The 21,412-nt window shown below is 43.6% G+C and overlaps 1 protein-coding gene across 1 annotated transcript in view; it reads left to right on the top strand.

Moving 5' to 3' along the window:
* Positions 1-21,412, top strand: part of ryr2a (ryanodine receptor 2a (cardiac)) — a 666,625-nt gene that overhangs the window by 91,377 nt on the left and 553,836 nt on the right. The gene's annotated exons all lie outside the window — the stretch shown is intronic.

Consider the following 21,412-nt stretch of genomic DNA (forward strand, 5'->3'; position numbering starts at 1 on the left):
CGTTTTTGTAAGCTTAATGAAAGCGTAATATATTTTTCATTTTAAACTCTACTCCATCGGTTCCCAAACGGTGTGCCACGGCACACTGGTGTGCAGTGGCGGTTCTGCCTATGTTGCTGCCCTAGGCAAAATTACTGGCTTGCGCCCTTTCATGTTACTACTCCAACCCCGCCTGCACCCCCGCGGCACCAGTCGGCCGCGGCACCGGGGCACCGTCAGTTGGCATCAGGCTGCTCACCTGTCAGATCCGACAGACCTGACCGGGTGGGCGCGGTACCGGCCGGTGCCGCGGCCGGCACGCCTGATGCCAGTGCCGCGGCATGTGCGGGTCAATACAGTGGTTTAGAAAACTGGCGATTGTTTTTTCCTCTCGTGCGCCTCCAAATAGGCCTAGAATGCGCCCTAGGCGGTTGCCCACATTGCCCATTGCAAAAACCGTCCCTGCTGGTGTGCCATGAGGCAAGTGCGGGTGTGCTGTGGGATTTTGTGACAACCATACATTATTATTGCAATATACAATTACAGAAAAATAATTATTTTTTAATTTACTATATCACTACTTTGTATGCACTCATTTCATAATACAGAGGCAAACTCTACCAAAAAACAATTCTTAAAAAACTCAAAGAGAACCCCATATTTCTCTTTGGGGTAAGACTCCGAGTCTTACCCCGAACTCTGAGTTGATCTACTCTGAGATAGGAAACTCTGAGTTTTCGGTTCCAGAACAGCTGATTTGAGTTAGTTTGATCAACTCGGAGTAGCAACGGGGAAGCGTCGGGCTGCGTTTTTCACCCCAGTTGAATTGGAAACCTTAATGCATTCATACAGCGAGTTTGAACATGTTTTTTTTGTGCAACACCGCTGCAGCGGCAAAGGAGAGGGAGACGGCGTGGGAGAACACTGCTGCTCGGGTCAATGCGTAAGTTTAAATGTAGTCCGCTGCAATCACAATAATATTACAGGGGAAAACTGCTTGAACGGAAGCCTATTAATTTATTTCATTTAGGTGCAATCCCACGGGGGAGAAGCGGTAACGCTCAAAAAGATAATTGTCTGGAAATGCTAAAAAATCTATGCGCAGACTTATAATCATCTCCCGACGAGTAGGCTAAGTTAAATACGGTGTGTGGCTGAAAGAGGGCGGACACAGAGAGAAACTCGAGGTTTCATGAGGAAAACCTGGTCCCGACCAGGTTAGTTTTATGGAGTCTGTTACTGCAGTAACTGACCGAGAGCTTAAGTTACCTCCCTCTGTGAAACAGGATAGAGTTACCCCTCTGTCTCTGCTTTGAGTTACCTCCCTTTGTGAAACAGAAAACTCAGAGTTTCCCTCATTTCAGGGTTAACAGACTCAGAGTTTTCCCTAAACCTGCTTTGGGAAACGGACCCCTGGACCATGGACAGTGCAGCTTCCTTGCATTGACAGTTGAAGCCTAATTTGATGAAGTTTCAAATTAATTTTTGAAATATTTCGTTAATAAATATTTCATGAGTAATATTGTTGTCTTTGTCACATTTTATTTGGCATTAGTAAATAATTATGCACATTTACAGATATTTTAGATGATATGAGTGATAACCACTGCTCTATTCCAAGCCAATATTTTCTGGTTAAAAAAAAAAAAAAAAAAAAAAAAAAAAAAAAAGGCCCACCCACATTTGTTCAGGCCCACCCCAAAAAAATATTCTGCCTACGCCACTGGTATAAACTTGCTTCTTGCATCCCTCGTGGCCCAGTCTACATTCGAAATCACTTCCTGCCATAAGTCTTCTGTAATCTCACTACCAAGATCCTTTTGCCATATTAGTCTCAAGCTTTCACACAGTCTAGTTTGAATACTTGACATTCTCCTATAAAACATTGAGGCAGAGTGTAGAGTATGAGGAGAGTTTAAATATTCTTGAATCTTATTCTCCTTTCCTCTTCTCTCTTGAGCCCAAAAACAGATCCTACGCTGCTCCTCCTTTGTAAATATTTCCAGAAATCCCCTTTATCAGTTAAACTGAATTGGTTTTTAAGAGTCTCAAATTACATAAATGACTGATCCCTGTAGAGATCTTTGACTACACAGATCCCCTTTGCCAACCATGTGTTCCATAAAAACACCTTTTACCCTATACAGACTGAGGGATTATTCCATATGGAAGAGTAGCTTTGTTTGTATTGTGATACCCCCAAAATCTTATGTGCCCTAGCCCACGCCCACTGGGAATGTTGTAAAATTGGGTTTCCTTCTTCTGTCGCTGTATTCTTCTGTGACAATAGTTCCATCACACTAAATGGGGCTGCGAGAGACCTCTCTATCCTTACCCACCCAGGATTAGACTCATAATTGGCCCAATGTCTTACTAGTTTATTCATTTCAAATGCAATGTTATATAATTCCATATTTGGGAGAGCCAATCCACCACAGTCCCGTGATGCGAAGAGTTTTTTCAGACTAATCCTAGGCTTTTTTCCTTTCCATAAAAATTCCCTAATCAAAGTATTATATTGTCTGAAGATTCCATCAGAGATGGTTACTGGCAACATCATGGAGATGTAATTAACTTGTGGGGCAACCACCATTTTAATAATATTGATTTTCCCCCATAAGGTAAGATTCAGCACTTTCCATTTATCTAAATTTGTCTTGATTTTTCGAATTAAAGGAGCCATATTAATAGAAATTATATTTTCCAAATCTGAACACAACCTAATGCCTAAATATTTCATTCCAACTGGAATCCACTTAAACTGGAGCGTGGTAATAATTGATTGGCTGCACCCTCTCGATACCGGCATACATTCAGACTTTTGCCAATTAATCTTATAACCTGATATCTTCGAAAAAGATTCAATGGTAGATAGAACATTAGGAATTGACAATACAGGGTCTTTGATCAGTAATAAAATATCGTCTGCATACAGAAACATTTTGTGTTCCTCTTCCCCGTGTAAAACCCCTTAATACTATTGTCTGTCCTGATTGCGGTGGCCAGGGGCTCCAGAAAAAGTGTAAAGAGCAGAGGACTGAGAGGGTCTCTTTGTTTGGTCCCACGTGTTAAGTTAAAGAAAGGCGAAATCATTCCATTTGTTGTTACTGCTGCCCTTGGATTTGAATAAATTATGTTCACCCACTTGATAAAACTTTTGCCACATCCGAATGATTTAAGGGTATACTGTAAAAAGCCCCATTCCACCCTATCGAATGCCTTCTGGGCATCTAAGGAGAAGGCAGCAATTGGGGTGCTTTCCTCCCGATTAAGCTGTAGTATAAGGTGCAGTAGGCGTCTGACATTGTCTGTGGATGATCTTCCCTTTATAAAACCTACTTGGTCTGGATGAATCAAGTGTGGCAAAATGCTTTCCATCCTCCCAGCCAAAACCTTTGTCAAAATTTTGCAGTCTACATTAATCAAACTGACCAGTCGAAAACTTCCTGGATCAGTGGGGTCTTTATCTTTTTTAATAATTAGTGATATCAGAGCTTCATTAAATGTGTCTGGTAGTTTCCCCAGTAAGAATGATTCTTAATACACAGTCGTTAGGATAGGAGCCAATTTGTCAATATACTTCTTATAATATTCTGAGGGAAAGCCATCTAAGCCAGGTGACTTTCCAGTCTTCATTGATGAGATGGCACTTTTGACCTCTTCTACCGTTACAGGACTACCCAGATAGTTTTTCTGATCCACTGAAATTTCTGGCAATTTAATCTTTGAGAAAAATGTCTCATAGTTACCCACCTCTGGATTAACCTCAGATTTATAAAGTTGTTCATAAAAATTTGCAAATACCTTGTTAATGTCCCTTGTATTTGTTACCAATTCCCCTTTCTCATCTTTAACAGCTGGTATGGCATAACTAGCCTCTTTCTGGTGTAACTGCCTAGCCAGTAGCTTCCCTGATTTTTCTCCACTCTCATAAAAATTACTTTTCAATCTAAATAGGGCGTACTCTGCTCTCTTATTGTATATTTCATTTATTTGGAATTTCAAGTCACATATTTGTTTGAGTTGCAGATCAGTGTGTTTCTCAGCATTTTTTTCCCTCTAATTCTTTAAGTTTAAATTCAAGATTGTTCACCCTTTGTGTTTGCTCTCTTTTTTTCCCACTGGAATATGCTATAATTTTCCCTCTTATAGCCTTAGAGGCTTCCCAAACTGTCCCAACTTTATCTGTTGACCCCATGTTCACCTGGAAAAAATTGTCAAGTTCCTCTTCTACTAGTCTATTAAATTCTGGGTCCTGAAACAGAGATATATTCAGTCTCCATCTATTTTTCTTTGCTTCGCTTGGCTCCATTATTAAACCTAGTTGCACCGCAGCATGATCAGTCAGAGCTATAGGTCTGACTGATCATGCTGCGGAAGCATATGTATCTACCTTCCTAGCAACCTATATGTCAGGGGATATGTGTAAGCTGGCTATGTGTAAGTATGATTAGCATCTATCAGCAGTAATTCATCTTGCACAGTTTATGGAAAACACTAAACATTTCTATGAAAACCTATGAGTCTCACGCCCCTATATGTATGCGAGTAAATATATGGTTATGTATTAGCATTAGCGGAATCATGTGACTATATGGGGTTCAGGGATACAAGTAACGGTCTTCTTGGGTGTCGTAGTCGAGTCCGTCCAGGTCCACTTCAGTCTCGTCCTCCCCGGGCTCAGGGAGGGAGACCATAGGAATCGTGTCGCCATGGTATTGAATTAATTGATAAGGAGGTGGTGCGGGAAATCTGTCATTAATTGCCGTAGTGATGCATTGCAGACAGAGATGTCTGATGCATGGTATGCAACAGCATCCGCATAGCGTGAGTACTGTAACGGCAAAGAGCAAAGATGTCAATACAGAAACTATCACAGTTTTCCATTTTCCAAATGAATGATCAAGCCAATTAGCTAAGGGATTTGTTATCCCTGAGTGTGCTACCAATTCTTCTGCCATGGTCTTTAAGCCAGAAAGAGCCCGAGTTACAGAGCCGTCCGGTGCTGTATTGTTTGGAATGAAGATGCAACAGTCATGAGAGAACATAGCGCACACACCTCCTTTTTCAGCTAAGAGAAAATCAAGGGCCAATCGGTTTTGGTAAGTCATTAATGAAGTAGCAGCCAATTGTTCATGCAGACCAAAGATAGCATCTCGTGTCATGTTGCTCAGCCGTTACACATTGAAATGTATGAAATTTATCCTGTCAACATTCTTATTTATAGTGACCCACCAGAATAACGAGGATTCAAAGCCTGCTGCAACCTGGTCCACTAATTTTTATTCATCAGGCACACCCCGTGGGATCCCAATTGCGTCAATGTATATGGGAGAATTGTGGTAAAGGTCGAATGCAGCTCTTTTGTGCAGGTGTGATTTGGCGACAGGCTGGAAATCATAGTGAAATTTGTCATAATGAGAAACAAGTTCAGCTGCTGTAATTTTTATCAATGTAATGGGTGCAATCAAGGATAGTATGGTGCATGTTCCTGTCCAGCTAGAAGGAAGTGTATTCCTTAGGCGATTCCCACCACAATACCAATAAACATCTGAACGAGAGTAAGTCAGTGTGGTTGCATTTGGCCAGTTGGTAACATTAATGGTAGTTGTGCACCAATTCTCTGGTATGTCGCCTACATTGAGACCAGATATGTCAAATTTAGTGAGACAGGTGTGATTGTTTCTGACAGGTGTAAATATTGGTGGGATCGCCTTTGGTGGGGACAGCGGGTACGTTGTCTCCAGATGTTTGCATGCTTTTGTGGGATTTTCAGTGGTGTGTAAGTGCATCATGCAAAAGGTCTCATTTTCAGAAAATGGTGATGGAACAGTTAACAAAGTTGGTCTAGGAGTTGAGCACACTACACAGTCTTCTCTAGTGGCCATTCTGGCTGCGTTCTCTACCCAGTCCAGCCAATAATTTTTCTCAGTGAAACCCGTTTCAATTTCCAATACATCTGTTACAGAGAGGTTAGCAACGTCTTTGGCCATGATGCCGTCGGTAACCAATTTAGTAGTGTTGCTCATTTCAGGAGGTTGTTGTGCCGTCACAGTTATCATAAAATAGCCTAAGGGGTCAGTTCCAGTTTCGTAAGCCCCAAGGACGTAGTGGTTTGTGTCTGACAGTTGTGGTTTTTTCAATGTGAGGATCAATGGGTTGCAAGATTTGTCATTACAGGGGTATCGTGGGGTACCCTTAATTAGTGCCAATCGTGATTTTAATGGGTTGTCCAGTTGGTAGCCCCAGTCTAGTGGGCCAGTATTCACCACAAGACAAGACCACAAGACAAGACAAGATCCCAACCAACACCACAGTAGGGGCGACCCAGATAATATTCACCATCGTGATGGCCCTGGTTCCTGGTACCATCACTGCATATGTATTTTTCAGACCACCCATGTGCTTGTTCATTAGGGCCACACGTGATGACAGCACACAAATCAAAAGTTATGACCCCATCTTGGTTTTCAACAAATTGCAGGTTAATCAGGTGGCTTCTACCACTTACAGATCTTTTTGTCAGGTGGCGTGGTGTGGTGGTAGGATAGATCAATTCAGGGTCAGTGTGGTTTTGCTTAGCTGTGTGGGACTTGGAAGTTAGGATTTCCCACACCAAAACAGGCAGAACTATCATCAACGTTAGTGTCACCAAAATAGCTACAGCTACCCTGGTGCCACAACCCAGTCTCCAGAGAGGAGTTCTCCTGGATAACTCCCTTGTCATGTGCCTGTCCACTCGATGGTATGGTCTCATTTCCAGTGTAGTCATTGTCAGTGCCTTACTATCTAAGTGTGCCCCAGTCTGGGTCACGGGTCAGTGTCAGTCGGCAAGGTTAGTAAGTCAGTCCGAACCTCAGTCAGTGTTCTGTCATTCGGGTCTTTTGTCAGTGCACAATGGGTCTTGTGGATCCAGTTACTCAGTCTGTCGTCTGTCAGCCAGACCTTCACACAGTGTGATGTGACCTCAGCCACCTTATACGGTCCCTTCCATCTCGGAGAGGACCAGTTCAGCTTGTTGACCTTTCTGAGCACCCAGTCTCCAACCTCCACTGGTGAGGTTTCCTGGTCCTGTTCCTTGGAGAGTATTGCGGTCACCTGTTGAGAGATACTCATCATAGTATTGTTCAGCTGTTTCACATATTCACCCAGATTCTCATATTGTAACAGCACAGGCGGTGTGTCGGTTGGTGCAGTGGTGAACGGACAGGGCATCTTTCTTCCTGTCAAAATCTCATGCGGGCTGACATTCAGGGTCGCATTTGGAGTCGACCTCAAGCTGAATAGCACAATGGGTAGGGCCTCAACCCATGTTAATTTGGTGTCTGCGCAGACCTTAGCCAATTCTTCTTTAATAGTTCTGTTTGCCCTTTCCACCAGCCCTTGAGAGGCCGCATGATAAACTGCACCAAACTTGTGTTTAATCCCAAACCGCCTTTCCACTTCTCTCAACTCTTCACCAGTGAAACAAGGACCATTGTCAGACCTGATCAGCTCAGGTACTCCAAATCTGGGTATTATTTCTCTCGTCAACCATTTAATCACTTCCTTCCCCTTCTCAGTTCTGGTGGGTGTGGCCTCAACCCACCTAGAGAAAGGATCAACACAGATAAGAAGATATCTCTTGCCCTCGGTCCTGTGCTCCGCTCCCATATCAGTAAAATCAATCACTATCTCTTTCCAGGGAGCATCAGGCACAGGAAAGGTCCCCAGACCTGCTTTCAGTGAAACCTTTGGATTGAAGTGATTGCATATCTCACATGACTGTACAAAATATTTGGCAATGTCCTTCAAGTGAGGATGCCACCAATGTTGCGAGATGAGGGCTGTTACTCTAGAACTAGCGCAGTGCGCTCTGCTGTGTGCCTCTTGGCATAACAAGTTCAGTAGTCCCGCTGGAGCTACTATTTTGCCCTCATGGTTTCTCCAGAGCCCTGTACAGTCTTTTGTGGCTCCCTTTTCCAGCCATGCTTGCTTCTCAGCTGGAGCAGCTGCCTGTTGCAGCTCCTTGATATTCTGTACACATAGGTCCCTATGTGGTTTATCATCAGTTTTCTTTTGAGACATCTGTTTATGCACATTGTACCCAGCTACATCTTTTGCTGCCATGTCTGCCGCATTGTTGCCTCTAGCCACTTTGCCATCCCCCTTTTGGTGTCCTCTGCACTTAACTATGGCAACCTGATTTGGTTCTAGCAGAGCATAATAAAGATCCATGAGCTGATTCAAATGTTTAACAGGGGTGCCGTCTGAAGTCACAAAACCTTTCCTTCTCCAATGACACATGTCCACGTGTACTGCTTGAACTGCATAGGCCGAATCAGTGTAAATAGTGGCAGTTTTCCCTTGTGCTAATTTACATGCTTCTGTTAGCGCAACCAATTCTGCCATTTGAGCTGATGCTGGTTGAGGAATTAAATGTGCCTGTCTCGTCTCTAAACCAGCTGCTGTTTCCTCCACAACAGCATATGACGTCACTAAGCCGCCAGTGGGAGAGTGATGGCTGTGACCGTCGCAGTACAGTGTCATCTGAGCATCCTTAAGTGGTTCTTTGTGTAGGGTGGGATGTAGCTGCATTTCCTTATCAGTCTCTGCCGCACAATCGTGATCTTGCTCAGTGTCCATATGTGTTGCCATATTAGCCCCTTCGCTGGTGAAGTGGATGTGACGTTTGTTAAGAAGATGTTGCAAGCCGTGGATCCTGTTAGCTGACAATGTGAATGCATTGGAGTCAAGAAATGCTTTCACTCCATGTGCTGTGTGCACAATGGTGTGGTTGCTCATTGTGATGTGGGATGTTTTGTGCACTGCTTTGCCTATGGCGGCGACATGTCTGACGCAAGTGGGGTGTCCAATCTCAACATTGTCTAATTTTGAGCTATAGTACATCAGTATTTTTCTGTCTGTTGTACTCCTACTCTCCCCCTTTTGATAAAGAACGGCATTGACAAACCCGTTCTTTTCATCAACATCCAAGTGAAATGGCTCAGAGTAATTAGGAGCATGGAGAGCACATGCCGATGACAGTGCTGTTTTGACATCAACAAAAGCTTTTTCAGCTGCGGCAGTCCACTGCAACGGGGAGTTGTAGTTTTTGTATCCTGCTTGAGTCATCAATGCTCTGAGTGGTGCCACCAGGTTGGAAAAGTCAGGGATGAAATTTTTGCTGTATGTCACTAGGCCTAGAAACTGCATCATTGATTTGACCGTATCAGGTTTGGAGTGGTTTAAGATGTCAGTTTTGTGTGCAGTGGTGATGTGTAGGCCAGAAGAGCAGACCACACGGCCTAAAAAGGTCACTTTAGGTCTCCCAATTTGGAGTTTGTGTTTGGAGACCTTGAAGCCGCATTTTGCAAGATGCTGAAGCAGCATCTCTGTGGCAGTCATTATGGAATCTGAATCAGGAGCTGCCAAAAGAATGTCATCCACATATTGTAGTAGCACTACCCCTTGTGGTAAAGCCAAAGACTGCAGTTGCTGTCTTAGCACATGATTGAATATAGATGGTGAGTCTATAAACCCTTGAGGAAGGCGAGAGTAGGTGTACTGTTTGCCTTCATATGTGAATGCGAATAGATGTTGTGATTTTGCATGGAGCGGCACACAAAAGAAAGCATTAGCCAAATCAATGCATGAGAAAAATTTGTGGCTTGATGAGATTGCATTCAGCATTGTGTAGGGGTTAGGTGTATCATAATTTGTGGGCACCACAATTTTGTTAATGGGCCTCAAGTCCTGCACCATCCGGTGGTCAGGCTTGCCAGTCTTAGGGACTGGATTGATAGGAGTGTTCCATTGAGATTTAGTTGGTACAAGAACACCCGTGTGTAGCAGTCCCATTATTGTATTCTTGATCCCCATTATTTGATCAGGCTTGAGAGGATACTGGGCTCTGTATATAGGCACAACATCAGGTTTCAATGAAATGGAGACTGGTGGAATGTCAACAAGGCCAATGTCCGTCGGCCCCGTGGACCACATTGTGTTTGGTAGCTTATCAAGTACAGCCTGTGTGTTTGGATGATCAGTGTTTTCCCTACCATGTGTCCTTGATAGATATTTTTTTTCAGGATTGAGCGTGGCATGTGAGCTATGAGTGATCATGTAAGTCTGAGTGGAGGCAGAGTACCTAAGATGTTTGTTTTGGGTTGGCGTCCAATCGCATGCTGCAAGGCAACTCTTTATCATTGGATCCAAGTTTTTTGCCTCTCCTCCACTGGCCACCTTCAAGGTTATGTGAGGGGCGGATGTGTCAGCCAGACCATACAGAGGCTCCAATGAAGCTGGCAGAGTGACTGCAGCAGCAACCCCTGCTGGCCCGACATAGATATCCCGTATGGCAATAACAGGATATTCCTCTGTTTCCTGGCATGTCTCCATAAAGCCCTCCCACAGGGCATCATAGTTATCATCACCGTAAAGTTCATAATTAAATGTACAGTGCGGTGGATCAGGTGGATCAGTGTATGGATGCATAACAGAGATCCATGGGAGCCATGAGGAAAAGGTGTCATGTAGTGATGTGGATGTGAAGTTTGGGATAAGCCCCCACCAAATTTCAGCACTCTGTGTGTCATGGTCATCAGATAATTGGGCATCAGCTTGAAGCAGCTGTCTCATTGCTCGTTTTGCAGTGGCGCAGCGCTGCACAGAGCCATTAGGGAAAGTAACTTCAACATAATCAGGAGCCATTAGCAATGATATGTTCTGGGAGCACAGTATGTCTCTGGCCACTAGGTTAACGGGGCATACAGGGGATAATAGGAAAGAATGTTCAAATTCAAGTGTGTTCCACAGGCATGGGACAGGGCTAGACAGAGGCCACTCTTCTGTGTTTCCCGAGAATCCAACAACAGGTACGGTATTCAAAGATTTGGGGAGTGGCGTGTTAATTGTGGAATACCTGGCTCCTGTGTCGATCATACACATGTAATCTCGGCCATCAACTGTTAGTGTAACGAGAGGCTCAAGAAACAAATCATCTGAACACAGTGAGTCACCTGCTGTCAGTCCTGGGCAGCCCTATTGCAGTGGCATCTGTGGGCCACCAGGGGCCTGATGCCAGTTGTTAGAGTTTTGATGTGGCTGTGAGGGAGCCTGTTGGGGAGGGCCAGGCTGTGGGGGCGGATAAACGTCATAAGGATAGTGCGGGGTGGCAAAATCCTTGGGGCCGAAGTCTCTAGGACAATTTCTGGCCCAGTGTCCGTATCTGTTACACCTGTAACATCTGTCATTTCTCCCTGGCCCCGAGCTGAACCTGCGATTGTATGTTTTGCCCCTCCCACCATTTTTGTATGTACGGGGTCCCTGCTGTGCTGTCCCCTGTCGATAAGCGTTAGGGCCATCAGGCGCTGAATTAGGGGTCTGCACAGGTTGCGGAGCTTGAGGAGGAGCCTGTTGAGGCAGCTGTTTTGTTTCAGAAGCCTTATTTTGGTTTACTTTATCTCTCATCTCCCTTAATTGTGTTCGAGCCATCTGTGTCTTAAGGGAGGCCAGCTCTTTTTTCTCCTCACTGCGTTGCTCCAGGTCATTGTCCAGATATAGGGTGACATGAGCTGCCCATGTGGGGTAGTTCAAGGTAGCCAGGCCTACCACCTTTTTGAGTGCAGCTCGGGTGGGCGCAGGCACTGAAGCTTCAACTGCGCCCCTGAATAACAGTTCAAGAGTCTCATTATCAACAGGATCTTCACCAGTTCTGTCCTGCCACATTTCCCGCACTCTAAGTAAATATGCAGCCCCTTTCTCATCCTCATCAGGTGGGATGCGACTCAACTCAGCTGAGCGCATCTGTACTGGAAATTTATCTCTTATGGCAGGCCAAAGAGAATGAACCAAGTGACTCAAAGGCACGTCGTCTGGGTCTGCATCAGTCAGACAGTGTTGCTCTATTTCTCTCAACATTCCCAAGGACGTGCAAGTTGTAAACACACGTCTGAAATCACCCAGAGCAGGGACTACGCCTGCGCATGCCTCCAAAAATGCCTTTATCCAAGGGGCACCCCCTTTGTTGATGTCAGGCAGCTTGGCTTTAATCAATGTTGTGTCTTGTAGAGAAAAGGGCGAATAAGAGGTGGAGGCACGGCCTCCAGTGGTGGTTGATGACACTAAAGGCATTTGATTTTGACGACGACGGGTGTCTGCACAATTGTGAATGTTGCCATGATTTCTACTGTTAGGGCGACGGAATGAATCAGCAGATACTCTCCCATCACGGGGGCCCCTTCGCCCACCAGCATAAGGTGCTCCACGTGCAGCAGTGTCACTACCTTCAGTTCCAGGGTTGTTCATATATTCATGTTCAGATGTTGGAGTGTCTGATTGAAACTGGTCAGGGTCAGTGGAATCAGACGAAACGTCTGAAGTAGGTGGCTCTACTCGAGTGCTAGTAGACATGGGATCCGTGCACCTCTGAGCAGTATCATTCAGATAGTCCTCTACTTGTTTTTGGGATGCTCTATCCCCTGAGTGTGGAGCCAATTGCAACAACCCATTTTTGACAACCACTAATGGAGACACATCAGCAGTGGTAGTGTGAAGTGTGCAAGGTTTCTTAGAGCTAGTGGCATCACTCAGAGGCATCTGATGTTGGACAGCTTCCAACATGCTCCTCGCCTCGGCATAGGGAGAGGGGGAGGTCACGGGTGCTGGAGCAGTTTCAGTTACCATGGGTGACAATGTTTTGGTTTTGATCACGGCCTGTTGTGCCTGAATTGTTTTCGCTTGGGACGTGTTATCTGTAAACTCGGCAGCTTCCGACTGAATTGTTTTTGTTATGAATGTCTTATCGGTACTCTCGGCACAGTGTGTCTCTGGAGAAGGCAAGGGTTTAGCTGGCACCTGTTGTTGTGGTTGTGCAGAGGACTTCTGAATGGAGAGCTTAACCTCTCCCAAAAAACAGTGGCAGTTCGCAAGAAATGTTTCTGTGTGTTTTACCTCTTTTCCTGCTCTTCCTTTCCCTACTCTCCCTAATCCTCTCTGCCACACACCTGTTTCCTGCAACTTTTCTTTTGCCTGGGCCACACTTCTTGCTGCCTGTTGCCAAATATAGGTAAATGCACTCAGTTCAGGTGGAGCGCTTTCGCACCCCCCAAACATTCCCCTCTCCTGCATTTCCCTCACCCAATACACAAACCTATCCATGGCTTTCTTTTCTTCCTCCTTTGGAACCTTTTTCTGCCATCTTGTCAAGGTTTCTAACAGCACCAAGCCCAAGGACCCGGGTTTGCAATCCTTCCATTTATCAACAACCTTTTGCGACATCTTTAAATGTAGACACGTGTCAACAGAGAGGGCAAATGGCTCAGCGCCCGAGTGGGGACCCGATTAAGAAGCTTCTACACGGAGCCTAGTGCTCTGTGCGCTTAATCGCTGGGGGTTCTCCCAGTCTATCCACTCGTTTTAATTCACCACCTCTGCAACACCTTAAGCTAGAAAATCCCCGTTCTAACCTGTTCCAATGCCCCCCTTGCAGAACTACTTGAGATCTGTATCAGGGCAGGAATTCTCGACCAGTCTCAACTGTTCGATACACTGCCACAGGCACAGTAAAATATCAATCAAGTAGGAAACCACCCCGCATTGGTATGAAAAACAACAGACCTTTCCCTGTGTCCTTATAGAGCTTTAGGCCTATTCTCTATAGCAATTGTGGGAGAAAAAAATTCCCACTTCCAGTGGCCTCAGACGCAGCCTGGCAACGCCCCCAATGGTGTCGCACTCAGCAGCATCAAAATGTCTCCTGACACCAGACTATTTGGCAGTAATCCGGCCTCAGTTTATGTGGGAGCTCTAGCGTCCTATAAAACTTCTCTTTTCTCTTTTAGATTTACCAGTTTAAACTAGACTAGGACACTTATTCACTTTCCCTCACGTGAGTCTATGTGATTGATACTTTACATGTGACCATTCAGTTGATAAACACATACAGTTATGTATTTCCCCCCAAATTTATCACAATTTTTTCGATCAGAGAGTAGCATTAATCAGACAATCTAATTTAGTATGACCAATGTGCAGAAATTTTTGATAGAAAAAGGTTTTCTGCTCACCTTTGTTTTAGGCGCCCGGAATTGTCTGAGAAAGGTTCTCCTCCAACCGTCTCCGGCGGTCCCCAATGGGACACGGCCTCAGAGTCAGTCAATCCGGGTCACGGCACCAATTGTTAGGACCCGATTCTTTTGTTGAATGGCCAAGGACAGACCGGAGTCAATCTTCAGCTCTCAGATATAATATTTATTTGGTCACATGTAAAGCAAAGCAGCGCTGGTCTCAGTGTGACAGAGCTCTCGCAGGATCTCAGTCAGAATGAGTGTCGATATCAGGAAATGATACATATTTATGTTCTTGGGCTTGGGCCTGCCCCGTACATAGGTTGGACTTTAAACGCAACCGAGAGTAATTGGCCAGTTACCGGACATGGACAGGCCAACCACTGTCCATGCCTTGATCTCGGAATGTGTGATGCTATGTGTATGTATGTTGATTGGGCGTGTATCTAATGCAATAGACCTAACAAATAAGATAGAGAAAATATGTCTGGTTCCAGCTTTGTTTACCTTCTGCTAATAGTCAAGCTGTTCTGAATAATACAAGAAGCATTGAACTTTAACATGCATTGAATACTGCAAGAGACATGAACTATAAGGCCAATTATAACATTGTGATTTAAGGTATGATAAACATTTCTTTCTTCTTAAGGGGTTTTGTAACCTGTTTACATTCCAGGATACTATCCTTATACAACTAGTCATGGCTTAGCTAATGTATATTCTGTACCTCATATTGAGATGACAACCCATGAAGAGGAATGGGGCAATGAGTAAAAAGAAAAAAGAAAAGAGAGGTGTCGCCCAGCTGCCTATCAAAACCCAAGTAACCAATAACGTAACAAACCTCGTATATAACCTTTTCAGAGCAAAGAACAATATATATAGAACCTTATACCCACCCCCTACCTTATTCTCACTCTTGAGAGACCCACCGCAAACATGGTCCATGAGTCACACTGAAGTGACTCATGTTAGGACAGCGAAACAGAAACAAAACCAAACTTACTCTTCTTCACCCCAACATAAATAATTTCAAACAGGGCTTAAACAGTAAGGCGTGAGACCACATCACCCTTTACATTGGCTTAAAAGAAAAATACAAACTAAAAAACACCTGTTCAATGTCTTCAACCCACCCTAATACGTCCAACGCCCCAGTGGTTGGGCACATAGTCTTATATCCTACTTAATGTGTCCTGGAGGTCCCGACAGCAACTTGGACCGAGTCCAAAAAAGTAAAGATTGAAAAACGGGTCCTCGCGTTACTGCGCCCAGAGAGTTGCCGTTCCGATCCATCACATAAGTCCAGATCCCACCATAGTCATCTACTGGCTCAAACGTAGGTCTAGTAGCATCTGATGATCATTCCCGCTCCTCCGTCCCGCCATTGTTAAGAAAGTCCATTGCCTCCCGGTGATCCGTAAACTTCATTCTTTTCCCTTTCCATGTAAAACGCAGCTCCGCTGGGTATGCAAGGGTGAAGCGCACATCCAGGTCGTTTAGCCGGCCTCTGACGTCTTTGAACTTTCTTCTCTTTTCTGCCGTCTCTTTAGTCGTGTCGAGGAAGAATGACAGCCTGCAGCCATCCCAGATTATTTCCTCCTTGTTTCTGTATTTCTCCCTTGCGGCAGCCAACACTCGCTCCTTCTCCAGAAAGCTTAGAAACCGCATGATAATCGGCTTGGGTGGCCGGCCTTCCTCAGGCATTGGTACCGGGGCTCGGTGCGCTCATTGCAGCTGCGTTCCGTCAAGTTCAACCCCCAAAGCTTCGGAGATGATTTTCCTCACACACTCTGCTGGCTTGCCGTTTTCGAATCTCTCCCTCAGACCGAGGAGTCGTAGGTTCTGACGTCTGTCTCTATTAGCAGCATCTTCAACAGCCCAGTGCAGCTCCTCACACCTTTTAGCACTTTTATCCGCTGTTTGACGAAGCTGGTGGTTGTCGTCTTCCAGCTGAGAGATTCGGGTTTCTGCTTCATCTAGCCGGAGGAGGATTCTGTCGACGTCTGTTCTTAGCCCAACATTGGCCTCCTTAATTTCTGTCATATCCGCTTGCAAAGCCTCTAATAGCTTCCCAACTTATCCCCTCTCTTCTATAGCTTTTTGCAGAGACTCTTGGATCGCGGACAGCACGTTTGCTTCATTACACTCTCCTTTCCCAACTCCTGTAGCTTTTGCTAGCTTAGCGTTAGCTTCGCCAGTTATGCCAGCCGCGGTGCTTTGTCTGCTGGTGGCCAATCTGACCGTCATTGTGCCAGATTTCTTAACTCAATAACGTTAACTGTCACTTCCTAAAGGAAAACTTGGTGGTGGGTTAATTGGGACGTTTCCAACTAGGCGACCATCTTGCTCGGTGACCCCACATGACTCCATGTTTGTTGTATTGATAACAATAGTATTTTTAGATGAGTGCTCCAAAAAAAAAAAAAAGTATAGGTATAGGTAACATTATTTAAGAAACATTTTAAATTTCCCCTCTGCATACATTCTTATATTACTATAACTGTATTGTAATTGTAGGATAATTTTTAATTTAATATTTGTTATATGTATATGAGGGGCATCGCCAGGCGAGACCCCTCCTCAAAATCCAGATGCTTCCCAGTTTCTTCTGGGCCATTGTTGCAGTGAGTGACCACCCAGGGACCAGGTTGGACAGCTTAGGGGAGCCTGCTTTACTGGTAACCCCCAGAAACCAGAGGCCTGTACCATAAAGCTGGATTAACATAGTCGGGCTTTCTCTTACTTATCTGGCTTCACTTAACGAGACATCAGCACTCAGGATTTTCAGTACCATAAAGCCGGCTATCAACTCACTAATTCAACCCAGGCTTTCCAATCTAGATCTGTGCGCGCTCACATAAAAAGGCCGGAGTTTGCTGCATGCGACCAGTCACAGACATGGAAAAATCTACCCGCGCCGCATACGTCACAACCAAGGAGTAGACAATAATCATTAATAAATACGAGGAATATAATAATCCAGGCAAAAAGCAACACAGTTGCAGCTGCCAAAAGCCGCAAGGAATGCTGGCAAAACATTGCCGTCTGTGTCAATGTGTAAATTAGTGGGATTATAATCTGACTTCCCCACCATGACGGCACGATTAGAACTGACTACAATAACGTGTGTGTTCAATAAATTAATGTGTCTCCCACTCAGCCATACGCTCCCGCAGAGGAACTGGCCCTCTCTCACAGTGAGGGGCGACCCTTGCTGGACCTCTGCCCTCAGTTTGAGCTTCAGCAGAATCGTCACTTTGATTCAACTGGTTTTGATATTTCATTTTATAAAGCATCTGATGCCTCGTGATTATTCTGCTGGTTAAAATATTATTTCACTGTCACTTAAAGACTGTAAAACATTTGGCACCAACTCTCATGTGGACTTCTCAGGGCAGACACCCTAAATACTAAATATGAGCAAACTAATGGAAACCTGAAGGAGCCCAGAGGCTGGCGTGTATCAGACTTTTATTTAACCCTCTGAATTAAATTCCCCTAATTTATTTTCATAAACATTAAAAAAAAAAAAAAAAAAAAAAAATCATTAGGCTACATCAGTCTACAAGAGAAATTTTTGGTTGGACAGTGCAGTCATGAGTAACAAAAAAAAAAAACAAACAAAAAAAAAAAACAAGAAGAATTGTAAAATGTATTAATTTTAATTTTATAAAAGAAGAAGAAAGGGAAAATGGGCAGGCCATTTTCCAAGAGAGCTGATTGGTCAGTAGGTGGGGCTTTTCTACCTGCTCTTATCCTGAACTTAACCTGCTCCGGAGCAGGTTAATTGTTCAGCATACGTTACCACGGCAACGTAGCCCGATAAAAAGTAAGCCACCTTTATGGTACAGAAAAGCCAGGGTTAAGCCTGAAGTTAGCTCACTAAGCCCAAATCCAGCTTTATGGTACAGGCCTCTGAAGTCTCCACTGTCCACTGTCCAGAAAGAGTCCTTTGTGGATTTTTTTCCAAATTGTGCCTGTTTGTGGCCTAATACCCTGTGGGTATTAGGCCACAAACCCTAACCCTAACCCTAACCCTAACCCGTGCCATTGGGTCAGTGGTGCTCCACCTGAGCACCAGGCTGGGCAGTTTGGAAGCTAATGGTTGCCCTCAGGTTAGGTTATGGGTTAAGGGTAGAGTTAAGGTTTACTAGCAACATTAGCTTGGAAACTAACATAAGCAAACACATTTATAAACAGACTCCTGTTTAGCTTGGGCTTGGATTTCAACTAGAGATGCACCAATTGTTATTTTTTTGGCCGATTCCAATATCAGATTTTTTCCAAGTCTGACTTGCTGGCTTAGTAGAAAATTCAAATCTTGCAATAAAAAGTGCACGCTGCTTTGGAAAAAGCCTTTTTTGTTTTGTTTACAATTCAACTAAAAATAGAGTGCATTTTTTCTTTTGTAAATGTAAACAGGTGAAACAGGTAACATATAATATATAATATGACAGGGCACCAAGTCTCATATTAAAATATAGATTGCAAGTTCGTTATCTTCCCCACTTACTGTGAAATACTTCCACACTGCCAACATGTTGTATGAGTGATTGTCTGCACATAACTGAACCATGTGTGGCACACCAGTGTAATGCTGCGTTCACATGAAATCCGACAGACGGTAGACGGCAACCCAGATGTTATTCAAGTGGACAAGAGCAGGATGGTAAAAATTGTGGGGGCCGGCAGAGAATAGTGGCAAAGGTAATGATCTTTGTAAGCAATATGACATCACCATAGCAACATATCTGCATGGGTGCTTTGTTTTGCCTTCCTGCTGTTCCATTTGACTCCGATCAGGCAACAAATCGGCTGATTCTGAGCACAGGCTGATTGATCGGTGCATCTCTGATTTGAACCCGGGAAAGATGAGCCTTGGCTTTTGCCTATTCCTTTCTTTGGTCATTGGTGCAGAGTTTATTGTGTGAAATGGATTGGTGTAAACGTGTATGATAATGTTTTTTCAGCTGTATATTCACACAAATTTTTAAGTTTTGTTCCTAGTACTGTAGGACCGAAACAAACCATTCATTCATGGTATAACATAATTTAGTCTGATTCAGGGGTCCTTAAATACACAGTTTGTTGCTAGTGACAACATGCAGGCTCTGCATACACAGCCTTCAGTTCACTATGTGCTCTGGTGAAGACGTACACTGATAAGTTTATCAAACATCCAAAGCTGGCAACACTAGTTGCCGACCACAATCTTAAAATGAGTGCTGCCTGTTTTGGTAGTTTGATAAATGGATCAAGTGTGATTGGTAGTTTGATCTGAATGCAGAGCCTGCATGTCACTTGCCTGTTAAAATAGAGAAAAACACAGCGACTGTTACTGATAATGTCACTGGGATTTTAGAGGCAGGTGTTCAGCAATGCAAGGTGGCCTTTGTGTATTCCCGTTGTCCTGTTGTGCTTAATGTTAGAGCCTGGTCTATGCCCCAATGCAAGAAACACTCAACACATATATACAGTATCCAGATCTACTTGTACTTACATCTTGCTGACATGTCAATAAATCTGTTTGTTGGCTGTGTTTGAGAATTTTACAATCTTCAGCTGTGCCAGGAGACCCACTTATTTGGTGTGCACACTAAGCCATAGGTTTATCTTCCACCATGCAAATTAAGCATTCATTTGAACATTGCTGGAAATGGTAGATAACATGTAAGTAACACAACTGTGACAAATAAGTCAATTTGTAAAGTTTATTAAGTAGTGTATGTTCTCTCTCCATTTGTCTAAATAAAGCAAATAAAGCACCTTGTCCAGATGGCTTCAGTGCATAATGGTATATTTCCAGAATTTCCCTGGTTGGGATCAATAAAGTATATCTATCTATCTATGTCTGTCTGCCTGTCTGTCTGTCTGTCTGTCTGTCTGTCTGTCTGTCTGTCTGTCTGTCTGTCTGTCTATCTATCTATCTATCTATCTATCTATCTATCTATCTATCTATCTGTCTATATATGTTTGAGAATTGACTTCCAATCTGCTGTCTGCATTTATACAACAATTAGATCTGACTGAATGATTTAATTGGATTTAGCCATTCCATGAGTGCTGATATTCAGTAAAACAGCACTCTTAAGCAATTAAGAATGTGAAACCAGAAGTGGAGGAGTCCAAGCTGATTTCTGAAAGGGTGGCTGAGGGCTGAAAAAAAACCTCATAGGTGAAGATTCCAAAACACATGCATTGACCAAAGCCACAATCGCAGATTGGTGATTGAAGGTCCCCATGTGTTTTAGCGCTACACTGTAATCAATACAGCCATACAGAAACAGATTTTATTTTCTACGTCATTTAAGATGTTGATTTAAGATGATGATTTTTAATTGAAACTGTTACAAGATGAAGCAAGGATGAATCTTCAGTGCTTTTACTAATTAATCTTAATGAGCCATGTTGATTATTGTTTCATTCCTTCCCTGTTTTGTATTAGTGGAAGGCTTAGTCACTGTGTATTTCACCTGCAATGTCTTTTGTAGACTGCTGATAGGATTTCTACCTGCTGGATATTAAACTCACTTGCCAGAATAAATTGTTGCCCTTTTACATTTCTGCAAACCAACAAATGAGAGACTAAACTGACATGCTGGATGTGCATGTCACATGAAGACCCACCCCTACTCTGCCTCTGATTGGTTAACCCTAACCGTAACCTTAACTGAAAGAAATAGTTACTAGCTAATCAGAGGCGGGTAGGGTGGGGTTGGCAGTGCAGTATGTCAAGTTAGTATCTAACACCAACAAAAATGTTGAAATGTCGATGTTTCTAAACCAAAACTTTGTTGCATATCAACATTTACAGTGTGGTGCAGTGTTCGTCAACATCATGTGAATGTTTGCACATGTGCATATGCAGCTAACATTAGCTTGTTACTTTAGCTACTGTAGCCACTTTTGTTTTAAATTTTGATTAATTAAATTAAGGTAGTGATCACTTTTTGCATTTTTTTTTATTAGCCTAGTGCATTTATTTCTTAATGCCCTATAGTTTGCCCAGTGCTTATCATCATTGGTACTTTTTGCTTTGGCCAATGCTTGGTCTCGTTCTCTGATAGTTGAACCAATGACTTCAGTAAACCATGGGTTATCTCTACCTTTCACTCTATATATTTAAAAAAGTTCCACGCTAACTCAACATCTACCATCTCACAGACAAGGTTTAAATCACTATAATAAATATCATGCAGGAAGGCCTGCTCATTAAAACCTTTATAGTTTCGTTTAAAAATAAAATGTGGTTTACATTTGGGCACCTTACAATTCCTAACACAAGCAATCACGCAATGATCACTGACACTGTTACAAAATATCCCTGCAGCAGAATATTTATGTGGGGCATTAGTAAGAATGACGTTTATAAGGGTGGATTT

Source organism: Myripristis murdjan, chromosome 19, assembly GCF_902150065.1.
Source record: "Myripristis murdjan chromosome 19, fMyrMur1.1, whole genome shotgun sequence".
Lineage (NCBI taxonomy): Eukaryota > Metazoa > Chordata > Actinopteri > Holocentriformes > Holocentridae > Myripristis > Myripristis murdjan.